Here is a 21,206-nt window from a genome sequence, read left to right as displayed (position 1 = left end):
ACACCATTCCTGCTGGCACGGGTCTAGTGCGCTCAAACCCTAGCGTTCCTGGTGAGAAGCCTTTCGCATAACATACCATGGTCCCGCATTGCCGTTACTCCACCGTGATTTGTCCAGCTGTTTTAGTGGGATACTCCGTTATACGGTAACAATCAGGTACCTAGTCGTTTAGTGTTATAGCCGGCTACACCGAGTAAAACGATATTGCCTTCCTTTGGTATTCATGGCCGCTGTGTACAGTGGTGGGGAGTAGGAAAAAGGTTTCCTCTTACGGCGTCGCCCAATAAACGTCCGTGTGTACTCTGAAAAACGTACTGCGTGAAAAGGCATGGTCATGATCTGGAAGAAATTTGCATCTTGAATGAGTGCGTCAACGGCACAGTAAAAGCACCGAGGGAGATCGCGTCGCGGTAATTGCCTACTATAAGGTTATAAGGACGGCAATCTTTGAGAGCGCAGCGGTAAGACCTCCATAACCAACTGCATTGCGTCGCAGCCGTCAAAGTGGAGCCCTTTTCCTAGTGCAGTAGCATACCGAAAAAATTGGGCACGTTTCCAACAGCATGTTACCAGTAGTTTGAGGACTTATATCAAGTGCAGCATTGAGCACATTTATATAGGGCTTCCCATAATCTAAGCTGTGCACACCTTGTCGCCGACACATTCATCCCGTCAACGGCGGGGGCTTGGGAATCTTATTTTTTAAATCGTATATTCTCCATGCTTTAACTTCATAATTAGATTATTTGTGACAATGCCGCTCGAAAAGATTGTCGCAAATGTTTGCCGTACTAGTGGCTGAGTTAAGACGCGGAGGCACTGAACGCAATATATTTATTTTATTATTGACATACGAAAAGTAGATGCTGTACAAATACGACGCTGGTCACTCGTAGGCCATTGTACAGGTGGTGCAGTTACCTGTGTAGCTTTGCGCAATTGTGAACCGTGTTCTGTAGGCGAAGGAGCATGTGAATGGGTAATGTGCAGACAACCCAGTTATTAAATAACAGTGGCGCAAATTTTTAAGACCAAATGCACTGAAGTATACCTCTTTCGCTAAATTGTTTATGAATGCGTTCTACATAGAATATAATAAATCTTAATGAATCTGTAGCGCTGATAATTGTGTAGTTTACTTTTGCGAAGCTTTTAAATACCACCTAAGCACACGAAACGTGCACCATGTAGTGAGCGCATACAATGTAACTGACAGCGCGCCGCCTGCGAGATTTCTCAGCACGCCACTACCACGGCCGTTGGATAAATTTTTTTTAGCCATCGGCCGTGCAGCCATCATATATTCATATTTTGCGGACTCTTGGACATGATTACTTTGGGGGGAACATAGCGGCTCATGCTGCAGCCCGAGGTCATACCAAACAGATATCCTTGACTGGCCATCATGCTCCGATGCCTGTCCGGAAACAATACAGAGACATTTTAGAAAATTACAGAACAGACGAATACGTCCACCACCACACGCACGCTTAGTAGGGAGGAAGCCTTGCACCTACGAAGACTCCAAGCAAATTCTTTCCCACATGCCCACATTACTTCCACCACCTCATGCACGCTTAGTAGGGAGGAAGCCTTGCACCTACGAAGACTCCAAGCAAATTCTTTCCCACATGCCCACATTACTTCCACCACCTCATGCACGCTTAGTAGGTAGGAGGCCTTGCACCTACGAAGACTCCAAGCAAATTCTTTCCCACATGCCCACATTACTGCATAAGATACATCTCACACTATATGAATACAACTGTCAGTTCGGCTGAAAACCCAATACGCTCTATCATCAGGTTCGGGAGTGCAATGGTGTCACGGAGGTGCCAGCAAACAGTGCCATATGAAGGGCGTTGGAATTACCCGCTGACTAGCGCTGACCCGGAGCACCATAGCTGACTGGTGGACCGAACAACGCGAACAGCCGAGGATCTGGCACCCGGGACTAAGGAAACCACCCACTTTAGCGCGACATGCAGAAGATCACCGGCTCATTGTTAAAATCAAGTTTACATCATCATCATCATCATCATAATCATCACGAATGGCCGTACTGCTACAACCGCAGCTGCCACATTGTCCCAACGAAGCCAAGGCGCCGAGCGTTCTAGATGCCTTCGAAGTCATGCGTCGCTTTCGGCGAGCAGTAATGCACGCGTTTTTTATGTTTTAGTATCAGAAAGGGAATAGTTTTAAGATTCTTAGGGCTGAAAACGCAATAATGTCGCACGAAAGCTCGTCTATTTCTGCGGTATGTGAAATAAGTCTTTTTGCAAGGCTCTAAATTTTGTTTATACTGGTCTTAAGGTGCTCTACAAATTCAATTAAGAAACATATGATGGTGGTGACGTGAACGAGGCTTGCGAAGGCAAAAGAAAACCTATGGGTATGTTGAGGGACAGGGAGGTGAAAAAAAAAATAAGAACTCGATGAAGGAAGCTTGAGCTGGAGAGTTTTTTCTTTGAGGGCGTTTTTGTTTTCCTTACACCCAGGAAGCATGACAGACCGCGGAAAGGCCCGTTTCGCCTGAAGAGGCATAACAGTGAAATATGGACTGCTGTTGTTTTCCGCTTCAGAGTCGTTTCTCATAAAAGCGATCCGAGAGGCCATTTCGAAAGCCATTTCTTCCCGCGGACGCAGGCCGTTTCAGACGCTCGTTTCTTGGTCACTCGAAAAGGGGCTGCGAAACTCATATCAAGTAACCACTACCTCACTAATGTGCGTAAAATGTTAGTCTCACTAACACAGATTGTTTTGGGCCGAGTGTATTGCTCAGCAAATAACACTGCTTCAAATGAAGCCCAGACAAGTGTTTCTGGCGTAATATTATTTATTTCTTTATTATTCCTTACTCATACTTCGTTTACAATGACGGCAATAACCGTAAACTCCTACTTGCTGTCTTTGCCTTCTTTGACTGCTTTTTCTTCGTAAAACGTCCGCTACACTTTTATAACATAACTTTAATATTTGTAGTATTTTTTTTCTACTGTGAAACCTTCCTGTGAAAGAGTATAGTGTAGTTTTTGTGCATGTCGTCGCCGAAGTTGTGTTGAGCATGTCCACGACAGCCATGCAAGCTTTCTGGTGTTCAATATGTTTTTCACGCATTGCCCTGCATTACTGCACGTAAGGTCTTCAGTTAATGAGTGAAAGCCGTTGACCACTTATCTTGCATACTAGAACTCGCCATTGCATACGCATAGAATAATTCAAAATATCGTTTCGTGGTAGCGCAGCATTGACTGATCATTGTCAGCCTAGCGAGAATGAAAATAATTGCTGCCTACAACATATCGCCGCTAATACACCAGGACTAGGAAGTAGCTAATGCAGAACAATGTATGCGACGACGTTGTTGAACAGTCTGGCAACCACGACAACTCCCTCGCCCTTATATATAGAAACATTGCAAAGTAGTATGGTTCATTTTTTTATATTAGTTTAAAATCAGTTAAGTACTTATAAAGATTCCTCAATATCTTATATCTCTTTTCGAATCTGCTTGCTGTGCAGAATGAAAACTTCTTGAACATCAACTGATACGAGATACAAGAGAATAAAAAATACAAAAGTGAAATGGTAAATTGATAAGCATCTGCCATGTGCATTTGTCAAACCATGAGTAGAACACAAAGTGGAGGTCCAGTTTAGAATTTCTTTCGTGAACTTTTGGCCGTGTGTCTCTAACCCCCACTACTCGACCTACCCTCCAACTTTTTTAGATATTCTTTATTTCATTTTCCTACCAACACTTTCGCAACACCTCTTGAAATTGGTATTATTGTGTCTTGTTTTTCATGCATTAAGAGGCGTTACATAACGAGATTGGTGAAGCCCAATTTTCCCATTCATGATATGTGAAAACTAAAGACAGCCTAACCCTAACTAAGTTAGACTACATCTTTCACTTTTGCCGTTTTTCGTAATACCTTTTTATCTGTACTATACAGAGATACACGAGTGCCATCTGTCTTATTTAATTCCGCACTAATTTTCATTTCATGACATACATTGTTTAGCTTTTCAAAAGCGACTCGTGCCAAGTATATTTATTTTTTAACAAGTTGCCGATTATCCTACGTCAGACGCCTATACACTTTTTTTTTCATACTTGGTTCAACCTCTCAAATATTACCGCAGTATCACACACAAGAGTATAACTGTGTTTCAGCCTTTTTGATAGTACTCGACGAAAATTTCGATTAATCAATTATTCGATAAAAAACCGTGCATCGAAAGCAATTATCATTTAAAGACTATAATGATGAATTATGAATTGTTAATCGAATAAACAAACTTAATCGACAATCTCTAATATGAAGGGTGGTGAGGTTTAGGGAAGTGGGCGGACGGTGGGGCTTGGCGTGCGCTGTGCCGCTAACGGCTCAAGTAGCGGGTGAATGAACACCATACGACGGCTTCTCTAAAGAGATTATAAGATGTTAATGGAAGTGCTTCGTATAGGTATCGGTAAAATATTGTAAACACACGACAAGTGTACCCTCCATCAGCATCGATTGATGAGAGAATTCTGATGCAGGAATCGGGAACCAATTACTGAGGACCATAGACCAGACCCTAGCAATCAAGCTGCGAGACAGCCGTAGACATTGCCGATGAAGAAACGGAGTGCTCCACTGTCAAGCAACGTGCATCACAAAAGAATCCGAAGAAATCCTGTCAAAAGAACAAACATCTCACTTCGCTGCGGTAAGAGCACTCACTGGGCGTTTGCTTCTTTTTCAAATACAGCTCAGTAAAGTGACCGCTGGGCTTTAACTGTGCATCTCAGACGAAGATGCCGTTGTGAGTTCAAACAGGCAATCGAATGTGATGGCAAATTGCCAGCTATGTCGGCACATTGATATGCTAAACTAAAATTTTGACTGCTGTCAGAGATCTCGCTCGCAACCAGCCAACGGCAGTAGCTCAAATTCCACCGCAACAAACTAGGTTTCGCAAAATAGAATTACTGAACTTTGATGACAAAAGGGAAAGAAATAATCAGCTATTTCACAGAAACTGCTCGTAACACGAAAGTCATACGTTTATTCTAAGAAGGAGTGGCAGCTTCGTTGCACATTCGCAAATACAAGCCCATAAGTATGCGCGCTATATTAGTATTTAGAGTTTCGCTGGAAGGGAAAAGCCAGCCCACGACGCCTGCGCTGCTTGACAGAGTACACAGGGCCGCTGAGGCTACAAGGCGTTATCAAATTTCTGACAGTGAGTGATGTGGCAAAACTGCGTCGCTAGGATCCCGGTGGCATCGCGCGCGAGCACCCATAGAATGGTTAAAAGATGAGCAGAAACGCAAAAGTGGTGTGAGCTGCCACGCCACCACCGTTGGCAAAAATGCTTGCAACACCATTGCCGGTCTACGGCGTCTGAATTACACAGCAAGATCACAAACTCTAGTTCCACTACCAAACACTGCCATATTTACTACTTCTGTATGTGCCGAGGCGGTCACCCATGAGGCTACAAAATTATTCAGTGACGAAACATGTGGTACATAAATATCCGAATTTTTACAGATACAGGTTATCAAGAGCAAGATCCTTTTATTCAATCAAGCATTCTTATTCTGCTGGTGCTTACTTCGCAGCATTTAGGTGCACATAAAGGGGCAAAGTATCGTAATATTGCGTATAAGACTGTTAGTGATTGTGTGGCGTACGGACATCAGATAGATTTTTGTGAAACTCAGCATAAGACATTTTCTTGTTAAGATTGGCAGCCACTCAGTACACAGTCCACGGTAGCCATTCATATGAACCCTGAACTATCAACTACCTCAAGTCGGAAATATTAGGAGAATCTCAGCGAGCCATAGCAGGGCTGCAGACGACTGACGAATGCTACCCGGGTGCCATTGCAGTCTTGGCGCAACTGTTCTGCAATCCCACAACATTTATTCAGGATCGTATGTGAGGCTGCGGGATCTCAGCTCCCTGATAACTGCTACAAAGATTCGATACCTACGGTGACTTTACGACTATCTGCAAGTCCACATGCCCGGGTGTAAGGCACTCTTCGTTGGAGAAGGAAGTTCAAGGTCATGCCGTACGTTGTGCTCATCCGGGCGCTTCACCAAGAAATGATTCTGAACTACCATTGAGCTAAGGCGGACGCGCAGCAGAAGAGGACTGCTTCCTGCCTGCATGGCAGCTCTTTACCAGTGCCTCCTTGGAAAGGAGATTCTAACAAACAGTGTTTTTGGATGACAGCAGAGCTAGAACAGGTTTCGCCGACTTGAAGTACGTCTTTTTGAAAAAGAAGACTCTAAAGACTAGATTTAACGATCTAGAGGTCCCATCCATATTCGAGCAAGTCACTCCTTGCCCCGAAAAGCAAGTCAGAGACATTTCACGGGAATGGTCCCAACTGATTGGCCATGTTTCAATCGTGCAAGACAACCGGTATTGATGTACTCATAGACTCTGTTCAACTTTGGGATGGGTGATGAGAAGTATTAGAAGGCTGAAAAGAAAATTAGCGGTTCTTGAACATGTATTCAGTTGGACAGTGCTGAAGGAAACCGTGCCTAAATCATATTGGTCAACTCCGCCGAGGCGGATGTGCTAGCTTTCGTAACAGACGAGGCTCACAGGTTAACAGTAAACCATCTGACATCGAGCCGGTTGTTGTGAAACGGGCCGACGTGGATGGCACATGCTGAACAGAGGTTGGCTATCCAGCAGTAATCTGGAAACTTTACTTCTTAAGAGGTCGAACAAAAATGATGATGAAAGCGATGAACGCTACTTGGAAGACGAAGGCAAAGTCCAGAACCTTTCCTGGTTTAGGTCATCTAAAATGGAACGTGGGTTTATCTGTGGGTTCAGAGGTTCATTAACTTCGTGGGAACGTCAAGAGGTCCGGGTCATTGAGTGCAGGATATATTGAGCATGATCGCGGGATTTCGCTCAAGCAACCGCGAAGTTAAAACCTTTCGTGGAGCTTCAAATCCCTGCACGTAGAACTACGTTGACAAGTTACACATCACTAGAGAATTGACGCTTTCTACAGATAATGATGCTCTTCCTTGCATATTCGATGAACAGAAAGGTACCCACTTTTTGTTCATCGCCTATGACGCACGACGAACAATGCCCTGTTTTCTGCACAGGCAACATTGATAATATGCTGTTTGTGCAACGCCTTCACCGATACCTTCTTCACGCAGGCATCAGAGGCAGACTTATGAAATTGCGCGGAAGTTACTCCGCTTTGCGTGGGTGCCAGTTATTGAAAGGTGCTGTGCGGTCACGTGTGGTGTGCAGGCCTTTCTAAGGCCAAGCGGCAGCCGAAGTTCCTTTCGATCGTACTGCCAAGGCTAACCCTTTCAAGGGAGTCAATGTTGTTTTGCCCGACCTCTATTGTGAAGGAAGGGAAACCATCTCGAAGTAAGATTGTACCTTTCAGTTTTCACGTGTGGAGTAACAAAATCAGCGAATCGCGAACGCGTGACGGGCATGAGTATCGGCAGCTTTATAAAAGATTTTCATGGATTTGCATCGCGCAGGACAAGCTTATGAGGCACTCTGCTCAGCATCTGTACCCGCTACGGCCTCCTAAACACTAGAATGAACGAGCTCATTTTGCGGGGCAGGGTTATAAGTTGTGCACACACCTCATTTTTTCGGTTTTTTGTGTCGGTATGGTAGCTGACGCACACCAGACGCCTTGTCAAGAGTGACGAGTTTTTGTACCCTGGTAACCAGCTCAATTTCTTGGCTTCTCCGTTGGTTATGCAGTACACGACGTTTCAGAATAGAAAGCGATGGTAATCCGGCAGCAAGACTGGACGAACGAGTCGACCAACGGATTAGTTAACACCGTAAGACGGCCGCCATCAGGTGCTAATGGAAGTGCTTTGTAAATACCTGCGAAACTGTATAATTAACTGAGCCTGCCTCAAGGAGATCAGCATCGATAAACGACATTACTGAAGAAATGTGGCTGCTACAAGTTAATCTACGGCGGTCTCCTATCAGGAAAATAAAAAAGATATCGACAAACTTTGTCGAACTCTGCACATCTGAACTCGTATGATATATTAATGGGGTTCCCAGTAACTTAGCATCCCGAGTGCAAATTTTCGGGGATGGCTACATTATTTACCACCCTATAACCAACTCTGATGACCATCTTGTTCTTCAGAACAACCTTCAGGTTATTTAGAATGGGTGTAAGACTTCTTTTATGACTTTAAATTCATACAAATGTGATGTGATGTAAACTTGTAAACATTGAATAGCTATTTTCCATTATCACATAAATAATCAAATTTTTCCATCTGGTTCATACAAGTACTCAGGCATTATTTTGTAACAAACTTTGCTTGACCCATCACGTTATTAACGTATGTGCTAATGCTAACCTAATTTACCCTACAACACATGCAGGCTAGCTTGCCAGCCCAGCTCGAATTTTCCTGTCCAATTTAGTCCTTATCACAACGACTTTATCAGCTCATTAGAATCAGTTCAAAATATGGCCATTATGTTTATCTCACGTAACTATAGCTACAATTCAAGCATCTCATAAATACAACTTGTTATTTCACTTCAGCGCTCAAGAGCTTGTCGCGATCTTGCGCTCTTATGATTACTTCGCAAGAATGTCCATGCGACTTGAAAATCTTGACGACTTGAAGGCACACTTTCCACACCAAGCGAATTGCATAATTACCTCACTTTACGCGCATCTACACGAACACTGATGTATTAACTTGGTCGAAGCTCCCTCGTGCTATTCGGTTATGGAACGACCGTCCTGATTTGATCGCCTCCCAAACAAATCCTGATGCATTCCGGCAGCTCATAAGTTCATATGCCACTGCATAACTTCTGCTAAAGGCATAATGTGTTTTATTTTTCAATTTTATGCATTCTGTACGTCCTGTTTTTCTATTTATGATTGCATTCTATCGCTAATTATTATTGTATTTTTATCCTAGGACGTTGTAGTGGCTACTTTTGTACACATTTAATTGTTCGATGAATCAACTGCGTCATTTGTATTTTTGTACAATAGGAGTATGTACACCACCGTTTCTATGATGTTTATGCAATGCTTTAAGGTTTGCATGAGACGTTGTATATCTATTCTAATACGTTCCATCTATCACGTATGTATAGTATGTTTTGTTATATATCCGTTTAATCCTTACTGTGACGCCCCCCTCACCCAATGCCTCATAGGAGTCCTGTAACGAAATATAAAATAAATCACTGACATGGCAGCAGGATACTCTTCCAGAGAACACTTCCATCTACTCCTGGACATAAGTGCGCTGCTAGATGTTCCTTCGCTTCATTCAGGAATGCTACTTGTAGCCATGATATGCGTGCTCAGACGCCACTTCCTTCCATGTCGGCGTGGTGCGCAGAACGTTGCAAATGTTCCGCTCAATATAACAAGTGCTATTTTAGCTCGACCGAACAGTGAGTTTGCTTCCAGAGTGTACTTCCAATGTCCGCTCCCTAAGGAAACGTTGCAGCAGGAGCATTCGTTAAATCCCCCGAAAGTAGTCCCCCGCTGAACATGAAGAGGAATAGATTGCCTCGCTGACGATGACAACGACGCGATGATGACGACGGTGTAACGAAAAGGAAAGACAGGAGAAAGCATATGAAGATTCCATTTATTACCGGCCGTTCCATTAAAAGTATTACCGCGCATAACACGCCAAACTGGATAGAAGCAGTGTGACGCATATCGTCGCTTATGCTATACGGCTGCGACGTATATCGACGAGGGTTTGCATATATAGTATAATATGACTCTATGACCCTTACGACCATCCAGTACACAGACCCGCTGGTCGTAAAGCAAGGCTAGAAATTGATGAAGACTCCAGGCGACAGCGGCTGACTCCGCTGCTCACACGAGAGAGCCCCACTGGCGAAGAGCATGCAATCGATCTCTTCCGGTTCAAGCGAAGCAGCAACGCTGACATAGCGCTCCGCGCTCGTCCTCCTCTAAACGTTTTCCTTTCTCCGTCCTGTGAAATAAAGGAAGGAAGAGGGCCCAAGATCGACCGACCACGCACACATACAGATATACCGCCCTCGTAATCCGTCCCGCGAATCAGCCGAATAAGTTGTTTCGCCCAGCGCGCGCTCGCTGGATCGCATACGTGCCTTCAGCATAAACTGCAGTGGACGCAAGTAATAACAACTACTTAGACAGCACCTTCGCATTCCCAATGCAGTGTCAAGGTGACTCGAGGTTTTACTTTGGCAAGGTCCAAACCTACGTCGGCAGTACTCGCGAACAGTCCATTTCCTCGCTTGGAGGTACAGCGGAATGGCGGATGCATATGAAGAAATCTCTTCCGCAATCATTTTCTTCGAACCTTCCTACTACATTCAGAATAGAATGGTTAAAATACGCACAAACCTGCTTATCATACACGCCTACATTTTCTTCATGATATGCGGGAGTTGGAACTTGCAAGAACAAGAGGGAGCATTATGTGCATGCCGTAGCGCATTACGGCGCCTATAAGGACTAGCGTAGGGGGGGGGGGGTAGGGGGGCTCAATATTCTCACAAGAGAGGTGTTTTGTTTAGAAGTGGCTGTAGGCGTAAATACATAATAGGACAGAAGCTTACATCAGAATCCTAGTGCACGTAAAGTGCACTAGGATCGGCCTTAGAAACGCCGAAATCTACAAAATAATGCGTCCAATGCATGAACAATTGTTAGTCAGTGAACTGGAAAAAGCAAATGCGCCTACTTCAGCAGTGGCGTCGACGTAACGTCTATGCCTATGTTACGGTTCAGGGTTCAATTTCCCGTTGAAACTGAGTTTTACCAAGGTTGATCTTTTCTTCGATCTCTTTTCTTTTCAGCCTGGTTTTTGTGTTCGGGCAATGTCTTTGGTGCCACCGAAACATTTTCGGCATTACGGCCAAAGCTTTCGATGTGATAATGGTTAATGATAGCAAGCTACCCCTCCTCCCGGCTTCTGAAGACATACCTAATGAACCGTAGGCTCACTGTATTAACGCCATTATTACGCTGTTTTTAAGCTTGTAAGAATAACTCGAGAAACTCACTGAAACACGCGACCTGATAGTCTGATGCATTTGGCATTCCTGCGGCGGTCATGATGCACTGCTTCCTGTCTTCTTGCCTTGACAGATGTAAGTAAAGAAAATGATTTTGCCACATCAAGCTAACTGCCACTGACAAAAAAAAGAAAAAGAATCAGATGACGAAAATTTGGGAGTTGCTATCCAAGCCAGGCACCCAACGAAGCAATCAGAGATTAAACCGCAAAGCTAAGGAAACGGAGGACTTGCGATGGTTGTTGTATTTGTAATATTAAATACTAGCTGCAAAATGTTGCGCTTTTGGTCGGACGACTTTTCTTGCTTTCCGGGTTTCTAAAAAGCAATTTTTGTGTGCTTTGAGTACATGCTAATGTAGAATGTTTTTTTTTTCATTCACAACGCATTGAACACAAAGAACCTTAGCACGTTTCATTAGAAATGCGAGCCCTCAGCCACGTTGGCATTTATGACCATGAAGATTAGCTACTGTACGTGTATGCTCGATCACGTTTGGGTGGAACTCCATTTTTACGCGGGTAAACTCACTACTTTGTGTAGACGAAGTAGCATGGAAGTATAGATGTGTATATTCCACTGACACGACCGAAATTGCTTTTAAACTTATGCAGAAATGTGACGTACTATGCGACGCAGTTACTCGAGCGACTAAATTTAAAGTTTTTGTTAGTGTGTGCCTTGCGCTATGGCGGTTTAAAACAGTCTCCTGATGAAGCGTCAAGAAAGAACGGAATTGAGGGACAAAGCAAACGGTACGACAAGGGTCGTTCGCGCCTATTTGGAAACGAAATCTGAAGGCGACTGAAGAAGTGGTCAGTGGAGCTCACTGTTCGGACATAAGTTGCCCTCCTCTGCTTTCGTTTGCTGTTTCGTGAAATAATTCTTTATTGTGGAATGTCGTTTCGACTTCCACATCGTTCTAATTGTGAAATGCTGCAACACGAACGAACTTATGCCAATCACTTAGAGGAATGGCAGCTAAGCGTAATTGCAGCATTGCGCTATTTATGATAACCACGCGTTTTCCTAGAGAGAAAACCACTGGAATGTGCATTTCTCGCTGTGAAAGCGCGCATCAGTGCTATGAAAGCGGACGGAACATTTGTTACAATAATTGTGATCACGACGATTTGCACAGGTTACATCCAAACAGGCATGCTGAACCACAACGCACACAGAATATGCAGCGACGCAAGGAAAGCATGTAGTTCAGCGTGTTTTTCCCCGACGTGTCGCTACCTGAGACATAGAAAAAGTAACAAAAAATATTTCGCGTACTTCCGGAAGATTACTGCTGAATCTGTCTAAAGTCCCTTTGAAAAAAATTACTGGGTGACGTCAGAAATACATTTAGCTACAGTGTTTAACTTTACCCAAGCTATTCTAACTTTTTACATAATTCGTCACATCAAGTATAGCCAATCCCTCTGACAGCAGGGTAACGATGCATCGCAAATGACGAAACAGGAAAATTGATATAACTCTTGTAGGCGTATTTGCCAACCTAAGGACATATTTTGCGATAATGCATTTCATTTATTCTCTGTGTTTTACTTTCATAACTGTCTAGAACGCCGAGGCGGAAGTGTTAATTTGTTAGGTTGGCCAGTGCCTGTGCCGAGTGACAGAAAAAATAAAATGAAATTTCTCATTGTTTTCTGCATCTCACTTTTAAAAGCTATTTGCTCTCTCAGAAGATTGCCACAACAACTGTAGCTAGTAGCGCGCGGATGCTCCTTGGGGCTAATAAAACAGTTACCGCGCTTCGACCACGCGTTTTATAGAGCAGTTGATCCTTCCAACAACGTTGAAAAAAATTAATTGTGTTCGACGTTTCACGCTGTAGAACCATATAAGTATGAGGCAGGCTGTAGTAGTCCGACTCGGAAAAATACTTCTAGCCACCCTGGGTTCTTTAATGTGCACATAAAACTAATAACAAGAACATCTGTTTATTTTGTCTCATAGAAGTACGTTCACCGCAGCAGGAGTTGAACTCGAGGCTACAAGCTCGGCATCCAGAAGCCATATGCATTAGACCACCTTGGCAGGTTCCACCAACATTAAAGAATGACAAATAAACTTTCAGATAAATATCTATATTCGTGTGCCAGCGTATTTATAAAAGTTCGCGAAACTTTTATAACGTTTATTTACGGGCTGAATATAAAAATTGTTTAAATAAGTACTGCGCTGATGAAACCTCGGCTATAGACAAGTACTACTGCCGCGACCTACCTTCCTTACTAGCTTCTGATCCTAGAAAGTTTTGGCGAACCATTGCTCCAGACAGCACTATCCATCACATATCGCTACAAAAAGATAACCAAATCGAACTGTGAGATCAAGAGACCGCATATGAATTCAATAGGTTCTTTTCATCAGTTTTTACTGTTGAAAAACATTCCAAAATGTCCATTATTCCTGATCATGAATTTCGACACATGGAGCCCATTAACATCACAATTCAAGGAATCGCATGCCTCATTACCAACCTTAAGGTATCTTCCTCTGCTGGTCCCGTTAACATATGTTCTAAAATCTTGAAGAATACATAGTCTATCTCTAGTAAAATATTATATCACATTTTTTTACACAACCTTTGTCTTCCACTTGATTGCAAAGTTGGAAAAGTAATTCGAGTGTTTAAAAGTGGTAACAGAAATATGGCGGAGAACTACCGTCCTATCTCTCTCACTTGCATATCTTGCAGAATGCTGGAGCATATTATTGCGTCGAATATTTATAACCACCTCGAGTTTAATAACTGCTTCTTAATAATCAGCATGGGTTCCGAAAATCTTTTTCATGTGATACGCAGTTACTGGAATTCACCACTGACTTGCAATTTAACATGGATAATAACCTTCAAACTGATTGGATCTTTCTTGACTACTCAAAAGCATTTGATCGCGTTACCCACTGCCGCCTCATCGCTAAGCTATCTGCTCTTAGAATAGACTCCCTCACGCTATCTTGGCTTCGTAACTTTCTATCTTTTCGCAAACAGTTCACAATCGTCAATAATTTTGCTTCTTTTTTTTCTGATGTCACATCCGGTGTTCCGCAGGGCAGCATGCTCGGCCCTTCGCTTTTTTTTTAATTTATATTAATGACCTACCTTCTAACATTTCCTCTTGCATGAGGCTATTTGCTGACGACTGCATCGTATACCGCACTATTGAAAGTCATGATTACCATTTGATCCTCCAAGAAGACATTAACCTCGTTTATGCTTGGTGTGAAAACTGGCTTATGGCCTTGAACTCATCACGTATTTTATTGTATAATCCCCCATCCCTCAATACTCCGACCGGAGCCAGTGATGTACCTTTAAGTAATAATAAAAAGAAAACGTACCGCGCGAATGAGGTGAAGATCTACTATTTCAAAAAACAAAACCTAGTCATACGCCCAGGTCAGCAGGCATGCAAAGCTCCTGCCAATTATCTCATCGACGAAGCTATACGACACCGTCCGGCAACACGTCACAAAGCTGCAGAGTGCGAGCGAAGACGCTGAACTTAAACACAGTCATTTCTACAATAGGTCGGCGTAATATGACTAGCGTTATAATTTCAACTCGAAGGTGAAGGAAATAATTTAGTGATTTAAAAAAAAACATCACCGACGATTAATATACTCTCTAATGCAAAATTTGAGCGCAGCTCTATACGGGTTTTCATTTAGCAATATATTGAGGCATCGCACCGATAACCGAACCGACTAGCATATATCCGCTACGTGTGGCGCTATATTTGACAGGGTGTTTCAGCGAACACTTTGAAAAATTTTTTAAAATTGCACGGGGCAGATATCACAGTTCTACTTCAAAAGCTGGTACACTCGAAGATGTGAACATTAGTCGCACAAATAATTTAATTGCATAATCATATTATTACCAAAAACGTATCTAATTTAGTTTCTAAGTAGATACCTTACGGCACGTATTGCAACTTACAAATTCTAGCGGATGAGACTTCAAGCCATATCCACACCAAAACAATCGCGCGGATGACGCCAATTACGAAATATGCGCCGCCAAACATTCGGTAATAATGCACTGTTGTTCCACACAATTCCTGAAGACAACGTCATTTTACGCAATGAAGCGCAAAAGTAGCTGGAACGCGAATGCATTTCTCGTCAAATTTCGCTAATTAATATCATCGCATTGGTGTCATCCTTAGAATTACTTCCAAGTGTATCCACTTTGCAACCTCTCCGGATATAATTGGTAAATTGCAATACGAGCCTTAGGGTAACTACTTAGAAACGTAATTAGTGAGCTTTTGTTAGTCAGTTATGCAATTCAACTTTTAGTTCAATTAATGTCCACCTCTTCGAGTAAAAAAGCTAATCGACCAGAATTGTGCTATCATGCCACAGACAATGTTTTAAATAAATGTGGTCGCCGAAATACTATGTGTAGACCGGTCACACAGTTGTCGCTTGCCGGCAACGGCAACTTATCTAATCGTAATATTTGACGCGAATGGTTTGCGCCGAACGCTCTGCGAAAAGGCGGGCTTTCTGGTTCTTCTTTTTTTTTTGTCCCGCTCAGCGGTGCCACCCCTGCCGCGCACGCGCTGGGGTCCTTCATCACCAGCAGCGCTCCGCGTTTGCTCTTTCATTTTTTGCCTTGTGCGATTGCTCGGTTACGCCGATGGACAATGCCAACGCTCGCCTTAGGAACGAGCGCGTAAAGGCTACGCTCTAAAATGTGCAGCTTCCAGTTCAGGCTGACCCACAAGGAAAAGTTAAACATCATTAGTGACGCATGTGCAGGATATGCGTAGAATAGGGCATGTGTAGGATAGGAGTGACGCATGCGTAGGATGACGCATGCGTGGTTAAAAGAAGAAAGATTAGAAGATGGCCAGAAGTGTTGATCGCAGCTCTTGCACATAAATCCAAGGACATTCTCTTCACCATGCACAGTAGATCTAATTTGAAAATAAGTCTTCTAAATAAAAGTGCATTATTCAAACGTATAACCCTCTGGAACCTCTAAGTGAGCAGTTTCGTAGCTTAAACAGCCGCACCATGTGTAGGTTATAAGTCATCGACCGGGCAAGAGATTCGGGAATGGTTAAATTATTATGCTTAAACCCCTTCTAATATGATATAAACTGACTTCCGAAGTACTTGTATTCTGATGCTTTTGCAGGTAGGAGTCAATCAATATATATTTTAAAAACGACAAGAAGTGACACAAAAGAAGTGTTGAATAGTTTAGAGACAGATCTTGCAGAAAAGCTGTTTGATTGCTGAGCAAGCACCATATACAAAAACTTTCTCAATTAGTATTAAGTACATCGAAATCTTTATAGCCGGTCATACATGAGCCTTAATGAGTATGGCTGAGCACGACACGACGCAAGGACAAGGAAGGAAACACGACGTGCGCCGACTCCCATCTCTTCCCAGCTATACGCAAACGGCAGCTATAACCTAACATTGTAAACGCGCGCACAATGAACGCGAAAGCCCTGAAATCGTAAAAAAGGATGAGATCGATAACCACCCAATGCTTATACCCTTCATACATCACCCCGTCAAATCAGATAACGTGAATACTCTAATTTACCCTCTTCACACACATAAGTTCGTGATATGTCACATGTTTACGGAACACGGATGCAATTATTCTCGCTATTGTTCTTGCCATATTCTATATTTCTTTTTTCTGAGAGTATGACTTAAATACTTGAGGAATTTTCAGTGGCCGTGGCGCATTCTCCGAACATGCTTTCTGTATCATTGAGCGTCGCGGAGGGCTAACGCGAAAGAGTGCCCCTTTCGTTATAAGTTAGGCTTCATGTAAAAGTATTTTCTCGTTCTCTTCATGTTTATCTAGCGCAGCAGTTTTCGCGTAAATTACGACACATTCACACGATGCACAGAGGACAGCGAATTGCGAATATCTGTGACTGCTTTGTACCTTCCTCTGGGCTTGTCTGAACCTAAATTGAGCGCAACGGCCCGCCTTCCAGATTGTATGTATTCCTACAGACTGACAGCTGCAACTCATAGGCCACATCACTAAGGCGTAAAGTAACAGGTTTCCTGCGCTTAACTTCGCTACGTAGACGATTTCTTACTGGCTTCCCGCCTTTTTTTTTCTCAAGCTTCAGCAGTGGTACTAAATTGGCTTTTGAAACATCACTTCACTTCCTTGTTCTCGCCTTGTTTTACGCTACTGTACTTCCACTAAATCATAAGGAACTAGCGCGGTTGACAGTTCTATTGTCTGCGTATACATTACACAGCCACCAGAGCGCCGAATAAGGCATTCTTTAACTCGTTCCTTAACATTGCCTGTGTCTGCCTGCATGTCTGTTCGCCTTGCCTCCTAATTTTCCGCTTGACTTCTTGTTAACAGACTGTGCATTGTATCAGTGTAAGAGGAGCAATCGTGCCGGTGACGCTAAGATGACATTGCCAAGTCAATGAAACGATGACGGGGGTGTGGCTATTACGAAGACACGACGACTGGAACAGCGTAGTGAACATGACGCGGAAAGAACAGTGACGGAATGACGACGGCAATCATATGACGACGAGGCCGCTATGTGGTGACGAGTAAAGCGGAACAGTGACGATGACTGCATGAACCTGTCACTATTACACGGCGACAATGACGGCGGCAGGCTGACTACAGCATAGGCCACAGCAATACAACGGTTGTATGTCGACTTAAATGACAGCTCAACAGGTTTAGGAATTGGGAGATTTACGGCGCTGTGGAAAGGCTGACAGCGTGTTATTCAACCCCTGAAGTTATTTTCTGCATTGTGTGCGTGGCAAGAGGGAGCAGCAATCGCCGCGCATATTTTCGTCGAAGCTGAGCGCCCCTCGCGCAGCGGCGAAACACAGGGAGCGAAGAAATTGCGCGAACACTAGGATCCCGTGAACACGGTATTGGAACACGTGCCAAGCCATTACCTTGATGACGTCGTGATCGTCAACGCCATAAGAAGAGGCCGTTTACTGACCTGAGGCGTCTCCCAGCGCCGCTTCTGCTTGTTGGTGAAATTAATGCTACTTGCTGCGACTTGTGGCCTGAAAAAGTTTAAATTCTGAATAAGAGGTTTAAAACTAGTATTCGAAGCTCACATTTTTTCACAGTTGTGAAGCTGCCCTGCAAGCGTTGTCAGAGTAAAATATAGCAAATTCAAGCATATTTAGCGCATGCGTTATCATTAAGGATTCCTGCACAATATCGATAACCACAGCCCGTTGGACCTGCATAATTTTTGACGCACTGCCAGAACAGTCACCAATAAAAAAATTTAATTACATGGTTTTATGTGCCAACACCACGATCTGATTATGGGGCACGCCGTAGTGAAGGACTCCGGAAATTCTGTCCCTCTCGTGTTCTTTATTATGTACCTAAATCCATGTACACATGCGTTTCTGCATTTCGCCCCTATCAAAATGCGGCCGCCATCACCGGGATTCCATCCCGCGACCTCGTGCTCAGCAAACCAACACCATAGCCACTGAGGAACCACGTGGGGTAAGTCAACAATGAAAGCAAGAAAAGAGGTTGACCGAAAATCTAGTGCTACAAAACCCTGGCGCTAACATTTCAGATGACATATTCGGTTGAATTGAGCATGCTAACTTTGACTTATGCGAGAGAAACACGGAAATCCACTACACAGTGGTAGAAAGGCGGCTTAGTTTTTTATCAGTTTCTTCGAACACTTAAGGTGTACTGTTCTATCGTATGCCTTAGTTTTAGATAGAGAGCTCACCTTGCATTCGATAAGTGTCGACAGGATTGTAGACCCCATGGATAATTATGGTAAAAACTACAATTCATTTGAATGAGTTAATACGCGCTTCAATCATTCACTTTGACCAAGGAAAATTTGATATGCAAAAAATATTTTTTGTCGTCTAGAAACATGAAAATATGTTTCTTGATCTTGTCCTCCAGAAGTGCATGCGCTGCGGGAAAAGGCAAAAAAAAAAATCGTCTGCAAATTGAATAATTCTACCGAGTGCCCCACTTGTACAACAGAAGAACATTTCCAATGTAATAATCACATGTTGCAGTCTGTCGTTAATATATACTTACGCTTCGCGTTTACAGTCTATTTACATAAAAAAGAAAAACTTGCAATGCAGAGTTACTGCCCCATTCATTAGTTGTGTCCGTCTTGTGAAGTGTTTGCTCCTTGCTGTCCCCTTCTGCATTTCCTACTCAAGGCGCCAAATATACAGTTAGTGCAGAGCGAGGATATAAATTGATATAAGCGTTGATGAAAGCGGGGATGAGAGAGAGGACGAAGTGACTGAAATCAAAGAGACAGAATGTGCCCGCTGAATTCACTCGACAGCTATAGAGGCATCTCGCTGAATAGCACGACTTTGTTCGATACTGGATGAATGAGCACCAGATCAGGAGACAGCTGTTCGAAGTGAGTGAGAGTGGGTTGTGTTTGAGCGGCGCCCGCATTAATTAGCGCACAACTGCACAAGCTGTTCAAGCCTTGTCAGAGAGACCGCCGTCGAGTTCAAAGCGAATCCCGCTTCTCCCGTAAAGCACTTCGCTGAAGTCGTGGTTCAATTTAGGAAAGTGGCTGAAGAGCTCCACTCAAACAGCTCAACCCTCAGGAAATCTTTCGCAGAGTTCGGCGCATTCTTCGTTCTAGGCGCGGCGGGATGTTGGCCAAGCTTGCGCAACGGTGATTTTTCACGAGTTTACCGCGTTTTGCAAACATCTGCAGAAGGAAGAGACACAGTTTCACAACTGGCCCGCACATTTACCGTGCACAGGCACTTTAATTTCAACTTTGAAGTAAACAGCCGAGTGTTGCTGCAGAAAACCTGAACTATGGCACTGCGTGTGGAGTTCGCACGGGCAGTTTTTGCTTTGGTAATCAACCTTTTGGTAATCAGCGTGAATGGCACGTGATGCTCTGAACGCATGGCTTCCGGCATTTGTTACGCCACGGGCTGGCGCTGGAGACACCCAACTGATTAAATTTGGTATACGATGAGTGCCAAAGCCTTTGTGGAGTATAATGAATGCGTTTGGTTTCCTAGCGATCAGGCAATGCCCTGCGCGGATGTAAAAAATAAAAGAACGTCAGCGCACAGCCAGTCGGAATACAGTGTTTCAATCGCGCTGCATCCTGCGCGAATAAATTAGCTTAACTGAGGTGAATAATGAACGTATCGAGCGCACAGTGTATGCCATGTGAACATTAGAACAGAGACGGAACAAAGGATAGACCAATTTTGTCGTTTCAAGTAGAATTAAGGCTGAAGATATTACGAGCTGTCCTTCTTATATATATATATATATATATATATATATATATATATATATATATATATATATATATATATATATATATGTGTGTGTGTGTGTGTGTGTGTGTGTGTGTGTGTGTGTGTGTGTGTGTGTGTGTGTGTGTGTGTGTGTAGTGCGAGCACGCCAGTAGGACAGTGTGCTATATATATATATATATATATATATATATATATATATATATATAGTGTGTGTGTGTGTGTGTGTGTGTGTGTGTGTGTGTGTGTGTGTGTGTGTGTGTGTGTGTGTGTGTGTGTGCAGGAACCACACGAACTTTTGGGAAGTAAGACGTGTTCACTTAACGTTTCCGGCTGGTGCGCCAGCCTTCGTGTGAGTACAATTCTCTCGCGTATGGAGGGGCGCTCAATACCGCTGTCAAGCATGCAGCTTAAGTGCACTTATGTAAAGCGTACTTCGGAGCGCGCATTTGCGCGTCACATAAAAAAAAATGTTGCTCTAAACGGTCGCTCATTCCCTTTGCCTATGAATCTGCCGCGCCTATAAATATGCGCTGCACTCACGTGCGCACGCATTGTAACACCTGAGAAAATTCAGCCACCAAATTCAACAGGCATTGGCCTGGGACATATATGGTTATTTTCAAAAACCGCTTATTTTTTTATCTCAGTTGAATTTGTTGTTCTTTTCGCTACTTTTTAACTCACAATTTTTCTCCTTGCACTCTAAGAACTAAAGGTGTCAACAAGTTCTAAAGGGTACCTTATCGGTAGAGTGGTCGCATGTCACAAATATGACAGTAGCTATGCAGAGATTTT

The 21,206-nt window shown here is 43.4% G+C and overlaps 1 long non-coding RNA gene across 1 annotated transcript in view; it reads right to left on the bottom strand.

The window, feature by feature from the left end:
- Positions 1-21,206, bottom strand: part of LOC142578020 (uncharacterized) — a 218,090-nt gene that overhangs the window by 130,695 nt on the left and 66,189 nt on the right. The window contains exon 3 of the long non-coding RNA XR_012827132.1: positions 18,098-18,164. This is a non-coding gene — a long non-coding RNA (uncharacterized LOC142578020). The remainder of the gene's footprint in view (positions 1-18,097; positions 18,165-21,206) is intronic.

The sequence above is a fragment of the Dermacentor variabilis genome, chromosome 4, assembly GCF_050947875.1.
Source record: "Dermacentor variabilis isolate Ectoservices chromosome 4, ASM5094787v1, whole genome shotgun sequence".
NCBI classification, from domain to species: domain Eukaryota; kingdom Metazoa; phylum Arthropoda; class Arachnida; order Ixodida; family Ixodidae; genus Dermacentor; species Dermacentor variabilis.
The sequence above is the reverse complement of the archived record's forward strand: the minus strand, read 5'-3'. Positions and strand labels throughout refer to the sequence as shown.